We start from the raw sequence: 12166 nt of genomic DNA on the forward strand, positions 1-12166 counted from the left end.
AGGTAGCTTCATCTAAAATAGAGAAAATGTATAAATGTGGCACTGACGTGGATAGTGGCACCATGTTTGTGGACAAGTCACCATGTTATCATGTCACCGCCATGAGGGACAAACTGAGACTGACAACACTAATCACGTTCTGAGGCGGTAACTCTCATTAGACGGAGGCCATTTTGTTCAGCTGAGCCCTTTCAAGGTTGCCGAGGTTGGAAGCCCAGGGCTGGAGGAAGTTTAAGTGTTTTGTGTAACAGAGTGAGAAGAACCTAGAATTCTCAGTGTCAATCCATGCGAAGAGGAAGAGAGTGGAGAAGCAAAAGGGGGAGGGGGCAGAGGCAGTGGGAGGAACAGAATGAGGTGACCATTCTCTGTGTGGGAAATGGCCAGAGAACCACCCTCAGAGGTGGGAAGACCCACAGGATTATGGCTGGGAGTTCCTTTGCAGTAGTTTGGGTGGCTGTAATGAAGCATTAATTTATCCCTGCAATCTTCCTCACTCCCCAGTCAAGTCTGCTGCTCACACAGGGCATGGATGGATGGCTACGGGGCTGTGTGGTGGGCAGAACTGTGGCCTTCAAAACTGTACAAGGCTCTGGAAACTGTGATTACATCAGACAGCTCTACAGATGTGATTAAGGGTCTCGAGGTGGGGTGATTATTCTGGATTATCTGGGTGGCCCACTGTAACCACAAAGATCCACAGAAGTAGAAGAGGGAGGGAGAAGAGGGAAGGCAGAGGCAGGTGTGATTACAGAACAAAAGCCCAGAGAGATGCCAACATTGCTGGCTTTGAAGATGGAGAAAGGGCCAACACCAGGTTCTGGAAGAGAAAGGACTCCGGAAGAGAAAGGAGTCTGTGTCAACACTGGCACTTATCCCTGAGAGACTTGTGTCTGACCTCGGACCTCAAACTGTAAGATAACAAATGTATATTTTTAAGCCACTGAGATATGGTCTTGTGGGGCAGCAGCAACAGACAACTAATACATGTGTAAGTCAGGGAGAAAAGTTGGGCAGGACAACGTAAGTATGATTCAGGGACCATCATGAGACCAGAGGGTCACAGTGGTGGACGTAGTAGAATTTGAAGTCAGAAGCGTCAGTCCAAGTCAGGCTGTGGGGAGCCTGAAATGAAAGATTGAGTTTAGACACGATCTCTGGACCCCTGGGTAGCCAATGACGGGTTCCAGTAAGGAGATGGAATGAGCAGAACTTCTAAAGGGGAGACCATGAGAACACTAAGGGACCTCTTGCAGTGTACTGTGTAAAGATGCCCAGGGCTGCCTCAGGGGCTCCGCTGGGTTGCTGGGGGCAAGTGAACAGATGCTGGGACTGCCATCCTCACACCTCTACGGCACAGTGCCTTGTTCCCTGCTTCGTATTTTTGGCTTCTACTTCAGATTTCATTTGAACAAGGGATATGTATTTAAAATAAAATGAAAACATGGAATGGATACATCTTGCTATAGTGGGAGGTTACGTGTCTGGTTCCAGGTCACCCAGCTGGAAGATGGGGAGCCCAGCACTCTGTCCTAGAAATCCTGACTCCCAGTCCCGAGCTCTTCTGCTTGTGGGTTAGAGGGATTGGAAGGGGACCTAGATGAGGGTATCTGCCAAGTGATTTTAGTTGTAGACTACCAAAGCGTTGACTCTGAAAGGAAGGTTCTAGAGATGAACTCCAAGTCACAAGGATCATATGTCTTAGAGATTTGGGGGACCCCAAGGCAGCTAGGCTTCACCCTTGGGTCCTCAGGTACCAGTGAGAAACAGGAATTGGACCTCTTCCCAAGTCCATTCCCAAGAAGGAATGGACGCCTTAAAGGTCTAGCAGGAAGGAGAGCCAAATTAGCAGATCCCGAAGTGGGCACGCTAACGATACAGGCAGGCCTTTCACAGGTGGCCCAGGGTTGGGTTAACAAAGCCAGAGAGTGAACCAGGTGCTGCAGAGAACTGCACTTGGGCTGCCGCCATGCTCCCAGAGGAATCCTAGCTCCGTCTATTAACCTCCTCGTGACCCCGATTCCAGCAAACTTGTAAAACCATAAACCAAACAGCTCTGTGAGGGCTCAGAATGAATGTTTAGGGCCTTGTGGTTGTCTAAGCACGCCTTTCGGTTGTCAGGGTATTATTATGTTAACAGGAACATGGTAATTACTTTTGCATTATTATAACACACCAAGTGATTTAAGCAGTAAAAAGGCTTTGATGAATTAGTAGTTCTTTTGATTCCTACAGTTTTGCGGCTCATGTTCAAAGACATCTTTTAAAAGTTTTGGATCCATGGAAAAACCACTGTAGCTTTTACCCAGATTTTCTTTTTTTCTGACTCCAAACCTGTATATCTCCCTCCATTTTGGACTCTCCACCCGGAATCCCACTGCACCTCCCGCTCAGCTCGTTCGGGACCGAAACTCATCGCCCTGCACCCCCAGTCTGCTCCCCCTCCTTGATTTTCTGTCTGGGTGAGTGGCCCCTCCAGTCCTCTGGCCGTCCAAGCCCAGCACCCCGAGAGTTATCTTTAGCCTCTCTGTCAGCCACCACCGCCTTTTATAACCATAAAACAACATCAAACACGACCACAACAATAATAAAAGTGGCAGTCATGGGGCGCCTGGGTGGCTCGGTGGGTTAAAGCCCCTGCCTTTGGCTCAGGTCATGATCCTGGGATCCTGGGATCGAGCCCCAAGTCAGGCTCTCTGCTCAGCGGGGAACCTGCTTCATCTCTCTCTCTGCCTGCCTCTCTGCCTACTTGTGATCTCTGTCTGTCAAAAAAAAAAAAAAAAAAAAAAGAGGGGCAGCCATTTCTGAGTGCCTATTATATTTTAGGCGCCTCAGATTTTTGCTAATCCATATAAATTCTGTAAATTTCATACTATTATCCTCATGCAATAGTCAAAGATCCTAGAATTCAGTGATACTATTTCAGTAAAGTCCACTCGCTTATAGGGGATGCCCGGGGTCAGGATTTGAACTCACATCTGTCTGATTCTACAACATGCATTGCCAGCGCAGCATCCAATAGATCACTAATGGTTCTGCCAAAATTCCCTGTTAAATGTTCCGAAATCCGCCTACTTGTTTCCATCCACAGAGCTGTTTGCTATGTTAGTTTAGGCATTCATTAGTTCTCGCTGGGACCCACGACACAGCCTCCTCTCTGGTCTCTCACCTCCAGACTTGCCGTATTCTCCACTACCTTCTCTAGTCATGCACTGGAAAGCCGACTGGTCATAAACCAGTCCCTGCACCTTCACCCTGGACCTACTCAATGAGAATCTCAAGTCTGCATATCAGCCTTACTAACAAGCAATCCCTCCATTGATTCCTATGACCAACCAGTACAGTAAAGACATCTCTAAGAGGGAAACCCCTAGCTTACAGCCTTCAGTGGCTCTTGGTCCCTTAAAGGATAAATTGAGTACTTCTTAAACCAACACATAGGGGCCTTTTATGATCGGACTCCAACTTACCCTTTCTAATCATGCTGGCCCATTTAAGTCACTCGGTAAACTGATGCACGGTATGGGAGGCAGAAGTACGGCCCCCCCAGAGACGTGTACCCCCTAATCCCCAAATTCACAGAATTTATGACTATGTTGCCTTAAATGGCAAAGGGGACTTAGCAAATGTGATTGAAGTTTTGGACCTGGAGATAGGGAGGTTATCCTAGATTATTCATGTGGGCTAAACCTAATTTCATGAATCATTAAAACCAGAGAACTTTTTCTGGCTGTGGTCAGAGAGAGACATAATGAGGAGAAAAGAGAACATACGGAAGACTTAAACTGTCATTGTTGGCTTTGTAGATGGAATAAGGGTCCATGAGCTGAAGAACGTGGCAGTGGCTAGAAGCTACAACAGGCAAAGAAACAGACCCTTCCCTAGAGCTTCCAGAAAGGAAAGCAACACCTTGATTTTAGCTCATGTTGGACTTCTGACCTCCAGAACTCGACGGTGTGGTTTGATGCTGCTGAGTTTATGGTAATTTGTAAAAGCAGGAATAGAAACAAGTGCACCTAGTTTTCCAAAGGCAACCTACTCACCCACACTCTCATTTCTCTGCTTGGAGTCTCCAGCCAGGTTCACTTGGAAAACTCTGACTTACCCTTCAAAACGGAGCTCAAATTGGCCAATTCAGACAGGCACTGATGAGTAACTCCTTCACTTCTAATACCAATATTTTCATCAGTGCTAATATCTTTTTATTTATTCGTTTACTTATCTACATTCTCCATTCCACTTAGGGCTGAGATCTGTCTTGCTGATTTTGTACTTGTTGCCTGGCACTGTGCCTGGTATTTAGTCAAAATTAGCTCAGTAAATATTTTCTGGTAGTAACTATGGAGATATTGAAAAAATTGTGTTATAATAGAACCCTACATAAGCCTATTGCTGTTGGATTCTGTGAATCCAGGAACCTCCTGGACTAACCTGAGCTCCAGCACATCTGAGGCAGCCCCCTGCCACCCGCTTTGGGGTGCAGACACTCAGTAGCTGCCATCTGGAATGATCCGGCCCCACCCATGGCCCAAGCAGCTGAGGCCAGGACACTGTCCTAAGCAGCAGAAACCCTGGGAAGAGACTCCTGGCTAGCGCCCCCCTACCCCCCACCGCAAACAAAGGCCCCAGCTGTCTGCAAGCACCAATGTGGAGCATGCTGACAATGTGAAGGAGTGAGGGAAAAGCATGAATTTATACCGGTGACCATGTGCTGAACATGGCCCTCCTTTCCCACTCCGGGATAAAAGCCAGTCAGCCCCTCCCCCCCTTGGGCATCCTGTTGTGACATATTCACATGGTCCATTTCAAGGGTCGATTTCAAAGAGGAGTTACAGGAGAATCCACAGGGGAACACCATCACACAGGGCGAACAACCCTTGTTTCCATTCAGTCAGCTGCGGTTCATTCAGTTTTTATTTACTCAGCTTAAGTTTTGTAACAATTAACCTGGAGCACCTGGCTGGCTCTGACAACCGTGGGACCCTTCATCTCAGGGTTGTGAGTTCAAGGCCCACGCTCGTTGTAGAGATTACTTAAAAATAAAATCTTAAATGTTTTGGCTTGACTGACAGTTTACTGGGAATGCACGAGTTTGTTCCAGTCCTGGAAGAGGCTGTCAGCAGGCGGGTCAGCACTGCTTGGTTACCTGTGGTTTCATTTCTGGATATTTACATAGGCAATCCTACTCACGAAGGACAAGAAAACACTTTCTTCTGTGAAGCAGGAGGGAGAACACGGACTTCTTCATTGCTCATACTCACTTTCCCAAGGCTCTTGGATGCAAGATAGCCTAGAATGAGTCAGGTTGCCTTACCTGCTGAGCGCAGTGGGCTTCTACCACCACCATCAACCCCCCCCCTTCCCCCCCACTCCGGCCATGAATAGATCCAGATGGAGACTTGTGGCCATGGCCCAAGAATGGATTCTCTCTAGGTCAGCTCTGCTCCTGAGAATTCTGGGGATGGTGAGTCGTAAGCAGGCGAGCCAGAGGTCCTCTGTGATGAAGCCAAGTGGTGCTGGTGTTTGCTAAGACCCAAGGCTTGAGACTCAACTATTCCCTAAATCTCCTACAGAAAGTCTCAGGAATCTTGGAACAGAGGTGGCCTTGGCTGCTGGTGGAGGACAGAGTCTTCCAGGTGGGTTGACATGGCCTAGCAGCTATGGCTTCTCCCCAGCCTCCAGCCCTGACCTGACCCACTGCGAGAGGTTCTAACCTAATCCTTGCGGCTGCCGTACCTACAACTACATAACGCCCCACGCTTCCCCTTCTGTAGGCTGCTCGGCTGGGGCGGCGGTGTCCGGAAGCGCTGGTGTAGCTGGAATACCAAATCTAGGAAATCTGAGCATGTGAAGAAGTGACCGAATGTGCATTTGAACCGACGTCACCAGCTTGTTTCTTGCTGTCCCTGACCACTGGCGAACAGACAAAATCTCCATTCTTTCCTTTGGAATCTTACTGGCGGCGAGGTGCCTGCAATTTGTGGAAACAAGTTCAGAACCGTAGGGAGAGGGATGATTTGCCATTTCTGGGCACACTTGCGCCGGGGCTCACCTGCATTCCGGATTCTCTACTGTGTTTCACACAGCATACAGGGTATTTTGCTTCATTTTAGAGGCTGGTTCGGATCTTCTTTAGAGGAGGGGCAATCACTTTTTACCTGCCCGGCTGAGGAGGCTGAGGCTGGGGTGCAATCATTAAAATGCCTTCAATCGGTTCAGAAAGGAGGAGTTTCGTTCTTTGTTCTCAATGTGTTATTCTCCACAGTCCCATCCTAAAAAGGAAACCTTGCAGAGTTCTGAGTGCGACTCGAGCTCTAGATGACAAGCTATACACCGCTTGCTTCCATCCACCACTTGGTTCCATCCATATGGATTTCAAAACCTGCATTTGAAATCTTCCATAAACCATCAATAAGGTAGAAAACAGAATCGGACTAAAATCTATTATCGGTGGAAATCACATGTTTGTAAACAATTCTAACAAAATGGAGGCCCTTAAAAAGGCCCCGTGGCTTTGTGAAGCTCTGGCTGACTCCCTGACCCAAACATTTTGGGGTATTTTGACCTGTATTTTCCTACCTGATGAGGGACGTTCTTCAGAGCATTGACAGAAAGTCACCCTGACAGGGCAGAAAAACAAAAACATTCTTTCAGAACATACTCAATGGTGGCCTACAGCTTGTGGTCTGGGAAGGTGGGCTGTCTAGATGCCCTGGGAGATGGAAGCACCCTGGACTCGCAAAATGGGGAGAGGGTAGGAAAAGGTTTTGCATTCCTTTTCCTTTAGGCACGGCCTGTTCAGGAAGAAGCCGCCACTCCTAGCTTTCAGTGGAGGCTCAGGGCTCTGTCATCCCAGAAGGAAAGCTCCCCTTCTTTGAGATGGACCTCGCATGTCACTTTTTTTTTTTTTAAAGATTTTATTTATTCATTTTACAGAGAGAGATCACAAGTAGACTGAGAGGCAGGCAGAGAGAGAGAGGGAAGCAGGCCCCCTGCTGAGCAGAGAGCCCGATACGGGACTCCATTCCAGGACCCTGAGATCATGACCTGAGCCCAAGGCAGTGGCTTAACCCACTGAGCCACCCAGGCACCCTCGCATGTCACTTTTATGAAAGTTTTCCTCTTCTCAACACCTACCACACACCTCATTTTGTGTGCGTAACACTTTCCAAACTGTAGATTGGGGCACCTGGGTGGCTCAGTCAGTTAAGCATCTGCCTTCTGCTCAGGTCATGATCCCAGGGTCCTGGGATCGAGCCCCACATCAGGCTCCCTGCTTGGCGGGGAGTCTGCTTCTCTCTCTCCTTCTCCTTCTATGTATGTACGCTCTCTCTCCAGTTCTCACTCTCTGTCAAATAAATAAAATCTCAAAAAAATAAACTGTGGATCAGTTATGCTCAGTCTCATGTTCTTTATTGGCCGTAAGTAGCTTGAGGATTGTTGCAATGTTTTACTCATGTTTGTATACCTGATCTAATACACAGGGGGTGCTCAATTGATATTTGGTACATCTGCAAGTAGGCCAGAGAAATGTTTTGTTTTACACTTGGAAGTTGAAAATGATTTATCTTTGAGAAAGTGTCACTAAAATGCTGAAGTCAGTGTCACTTATCCAGCTGTGGCACCTCTTACCTTTTGCCTGCCCATCCATTCCTCCTTCCATCCTTCATTCTTCCCTCCATCTATCCATCCCTCCATCCATCCATCCAACCCTCCAACATTGGAGTCTACGGTTTTCCTATGCTAATAATTTGTTACTCAGAAGGACAAGAGAGTCCTTATCTCTAAAAGTGTGTCTCCTGCCTCCAAGCCCAGAGTCTAGTGGGGGCAGAAGACAAGGTAGAAAGTAATGACAACACAGTATGAAGTGCTAGGAGGAGGGGCTGCCAAATTCAGCTTTCTGACTTATCAAAACCTAGTGTTCTCTCACTGAATATTTTGCGTGCTTCTCTCCGACTTCTTCAACTCTTCCCCACCAGCAAAAATTTTAAGCTTTATATCCTATAGTTTATAACTATTAAAAAAACATAGCTGCATAAAAATGTGAAATTGTTCTCCTGAATGTGTTTTTTTTCCTAAGTGTTTCCACAGATCTAAAATAAAGGTGATAAAACAGGAATTAAAACTGTGTGAAAAGCAAACTATTTCAGTTGAATAACCTCATTTTACTACTGAGACTCTCCATAGGCTTCCCTTGGCCCTAAGAACAAAAGCTGAACTGAGGCCTTCCCATGACTACAAGTTTCTGTACCATCCAGCCCTTCTCTGCTTATCCTTCCCTACACTCCTCTTTTCTTTGCTTGTGCCCCGGCCAAGGTGACCCCCACCCTCCCTTTGCTTGGTCCTCATCCTCCATCTCTTTGTGTGTGGGAGATGGTGGAGTGAAGCCTAAAAACTCAGCAAAAAGGTCTTCCTGACCAGTTTGTGTAAAGGCAGTTGCCCACCATTATTTTCTATTTCAGAAGCCTGATCTGACCACATCATGTAATTATTGCATTTGATCACTTGCCTCTCTTGCTCTCGGAGCTCCGCAGACTGTTCTGTTCACCTGTTTAGTTGAGAAACCCACAAGTTTCTGCCACTTGGTAGATACTTTATAGATACTTCTTTGAACACATGGATGTTAGGGTGGCTCAGGGAAGAGCACCTGCTTGTGTATGGAGAATGCTTCTCTAGCGAGGGGAAAGCCCCAGCAGCGGAACAACAGCGCCACCTAGTGATCAGTCGTCATTACTGAAGGCATTTCTGTTCTCCTGAAATCTACATTAGAGAGCTGCTCAGGGCATTTAAAGGTGAACTGTAATCCTCCACAGGCAAGCTTGTTTCTTTATCTCCCTTATTTAAAACAAACAAACCCAACCCTAAACCGTCCTTAAACGTGTCCCACTTTTTCCCCCTCGATGGGGCGGAGCGTTTGAAACCTCGAGGAGGCTAGCTAGCAAGGAGGACTTCAGGAGTTGCTATGGTAACTTTTCCCTTTTTTTTTTGCTAATCCTTTGGAAACCTTACATTTTCAAATCTGCATGCTTTGAAAAGATCTGCTTGCATCTACTTTGTTTTTCCAGCTTTGCTTTGATTTACTGTATTTAATTTGCTTCACCTTCTAATTTGCTAAATGACATGTTATTAAAATTCCTCAAGGAGTCAGCAGAAATCTGTTCTGCTGAGAGACCTAACTGCATTCTGGAAGCATCGGCGATTCACATCTGAGCACAGTTCGGAGAATCCATTAGGTTATTAATGCGGAGATGTTGTGGGGAGAGCCAGCCTGGTCCAGGAAGCCGCAGCAGGCAACTCAAGTTTTGGGGCGATGCTGGACAAGTGTGCGTCACCTCTTCATTTTCTCTGCTGCTGTGCCCTCTGCTGCTGCTGGTCTTCGACGGGAGGAAAATGACCCTGACCGCACATTGCACCTGCTTGTTTTCTCTCATTAGTCATCCAGACAGGGCAGAAAAACAGAATGTTCCGTGCTCAATTAGAATGACGTGAAAATGCATCCCCGAGGTCTGCCCATCACAGATATGAGACAAACATAAGCAACAGAACATGCCATTAGGTGGTAATGGCCAGAGCGGTGCCTGGGTCTCAGAACCAGGAAAATGAGGCTGATTTAGGGACCCCACGCAGTGCAGGAGGGCATCGCTGCAGTAAGCACGTGAGGTGCTAAGTAAAGGAAATGCAGGCAAACGGTGGTCACAAAAAGGCTCCTAGTATGGTTGGAGCTACAAGAGCATCCAGAAGAAAGAATTTTTTTTCGTTGTGAGAAAAATAAATCCCAGCACCCCTTTAAACATTATGAAACAACTTTAGGGTCCATCTTTCAAGTAACAAGGGAGGCAATTTCTCTCCACAAACACCAAAGTCCCAGTGTCCTTTCCATTAAGTGATATGCACTTCTACTAGCTTCCCATTTTATTTTTTAACATATTATGTGGTAGTTGTTTTACCTGGATGCATGTTCCTTATAAAAAGGAAGAAATCAAGTAACACAACTGTATGTGGGAAAAGTGAAGGCTCACTCTTCTCCCCTTTCTACTCAGCTCTCCTTAGGGGGTCCTCTTGGGCTAGTTGGGAGTTTTCCATTTGTATGAATGTATATATACATATGTGCATATATGTGTGTGTTCTGGCTGTGGGATTCAGCTTTAGGACCCAATGATCCTGTGTGCTATTTCTTTTTTTTCTTTTTTAAAAGATTTTATTTGTTTATTTGACAGACAGAGATCACAGGTAGACAGAGAGGCAGGCAGAGAGAGAGAGAGAGAGAGAGAGAGAGAGGGAAGCAGGCTCCCTGCTGAGCAGAGAGCCGGATGCGGGACTCGATCCCAGGACCCTGAGATCATGACCTGAGCTGAAGGCAGCGGCTTAACCCACTGAGCCACCCAGGCGCCCCCTGTGTGCTATTTCTGAAGCACAGTTTTTCTTGTTGCTCCAACTGGGGTCCAGTTTGAGTCTCAGGCACAAGCATCCACCTTTGGGTGCTGCTTTGGTCTGCCGCTTTACGCTGATTGCCCTGCATATCGTGCTGGACCTGTGGATCTTGGACATGCTCTCTCGATTCTGTGCACGCCTCCTCCGTGTCTTCAGAGTCGTGAGAGTTTCATAGCAGCTTCCATGGTGTCTCCCTATCTTCCCGGCTAACACAAAATTGTAGCCATCAAACCTAGGATGTTTATATGGATCCTACACTACCTGACCCCTCCTCTCACCAACTTTGTTATCTTGCTGCCTTAACATCCAGGCTTGGCCCTTTCAACACTATGGTTCCCCAGATTTGGATAAACAGAGTGCCCATCCATTGAGCATACTCAATACCTGGTTGGCATTTTGCATACCAGCCATTTTGCTTAAGAATAAAATGAAGGGGGAAATTGGGTCTTCCTTGTAAAGCTTGTCCCAGTGGCTTCACAATCAAATCATTTTGCCATTTGCTGCTGAGTGGAATTGTGATCTCAGATGGCTTTTGCACCTGCCTCCCCATCCCCCCACGTACCCTTCACAGGCACCCCCCCCCTTTACCCATAATTTCCTTCACATTGATTGAGAAAGTATTCATTCAGGGCATAACCCTGTGATAGGCACTGCGAGGGATATGAAAAAGCCATGGGGCCAACTCTTTTAAAAAGGTGTTAATTGGATTTTTCCCATATAAAACCCCCCATAGCATTTTATTTCCTAACTCTGCTTCTCACAGTCAACTTCATTTGCCCATTTAATGCAATTTGCTTCTCATGATAAGATTCTATTAAGTGATTATTAAGACATTCTGAGTTACTTCAGCCCAGCACATCTATAATCATTACCTACCTCCTGGGGGTGATGTAGGGTATAATTAGTTAAAGCTCATGGTTACCTCCCAGAATCTGGAGCTACAAACAGAGACCACGTCCACACCGCCAAGCCCGGAGCCCCACACGTACCTGAGCAACAGGACGAACACAGACTGTTCACATTTACATAAACCACGGACATCCAGGTTACTTGACAGCCGGTGACTGATCTGTGGAAACAGACAGCATACGGGAAGTTGGCTCCCTCTGTCATATCCCTAAGGCTTGATTGCTTTTGGTCACTAAACCCTATGATCTATGCATCTTAATCTTACTACCAGGAAAGCACTGGACCAGGATCTAAGGCTCAGATGTTAAGAAAGCCACTGCCCTTGAGGAATTTATAATCGGTAAATGACACAAATGATAAGCCACACTCCTGGCAGGCATTCAGGATTCCTCAAAAACCTAGCTGGTTTTTAGGAGGGAGTGGGAGGCAAGGAGAGAGGAATAGAGAAAGAGGGAGAATTTGCCTCCGAATGATTTAAATATGTCATTGAAGAAAGTATCTGAGTCAAATACCAAAGCCCCCCCCACCCCCGAGGCTCCTGGGGTCTGTGTTCTCTCGGCAGCCAGGTTTCCAGCCCACTGGAAGCTCAGAAGCGTTGAATTCCAAGAGGGGGTTGAGCTGGTTCAGGGGGTGGGCAGACAAGGAGAACCGGCATGGGTGACGTTCCTGGGAAAAGGGATCGGGCTGAAAACATGGAAGAAGAACCAGGAATTCATGGGCAGTGCCACACAGGGACACTTCGTGTAGGGCCTAGAGCGCCCCCCACCAAACCCCAGGGCCTCCTCACCGTTTCTTTGCCTCACAGCACAACACAAGCGTTTATTCCCGT

At 47.0% G+C, this 12166-nt stretch overlaps 1 long non-coding RNA gene across 1 annotated transcript; it reads right to left on the reverse strand.

Moving 5' to 3' along the window:
- Positions 1-10390: 10390 nt before the first annotated feature.
- On the reverse strand, positions 10391-11925 carry LOC122898755. Its single transcript, XR_006383046.1, has 3 exons — positions 11850-11925; positions 11418-11497; positions 10391-10634 (listed from the first exon to the last, which is right to left on the reverse strand). It is a non-coding gene; the product is annotated as an uncharacterized LOC122898755 (long non-coding RNA).
- Positions 11926-12166: the final 241 nt, after the last annotated feature.

This window comes from Neovison vison, chromosome 2 (assembly GCF_020171115.1).
Source record: "Neovison vison isolate M4711 chromosome 2, ASM_NN_V1, whole genome shotgun sequence".
NCBI lineage: Eukaryota > Metazoa > Chordata > Mammalia > Carnivora > Mustelidae > Neogale > Neogale vison.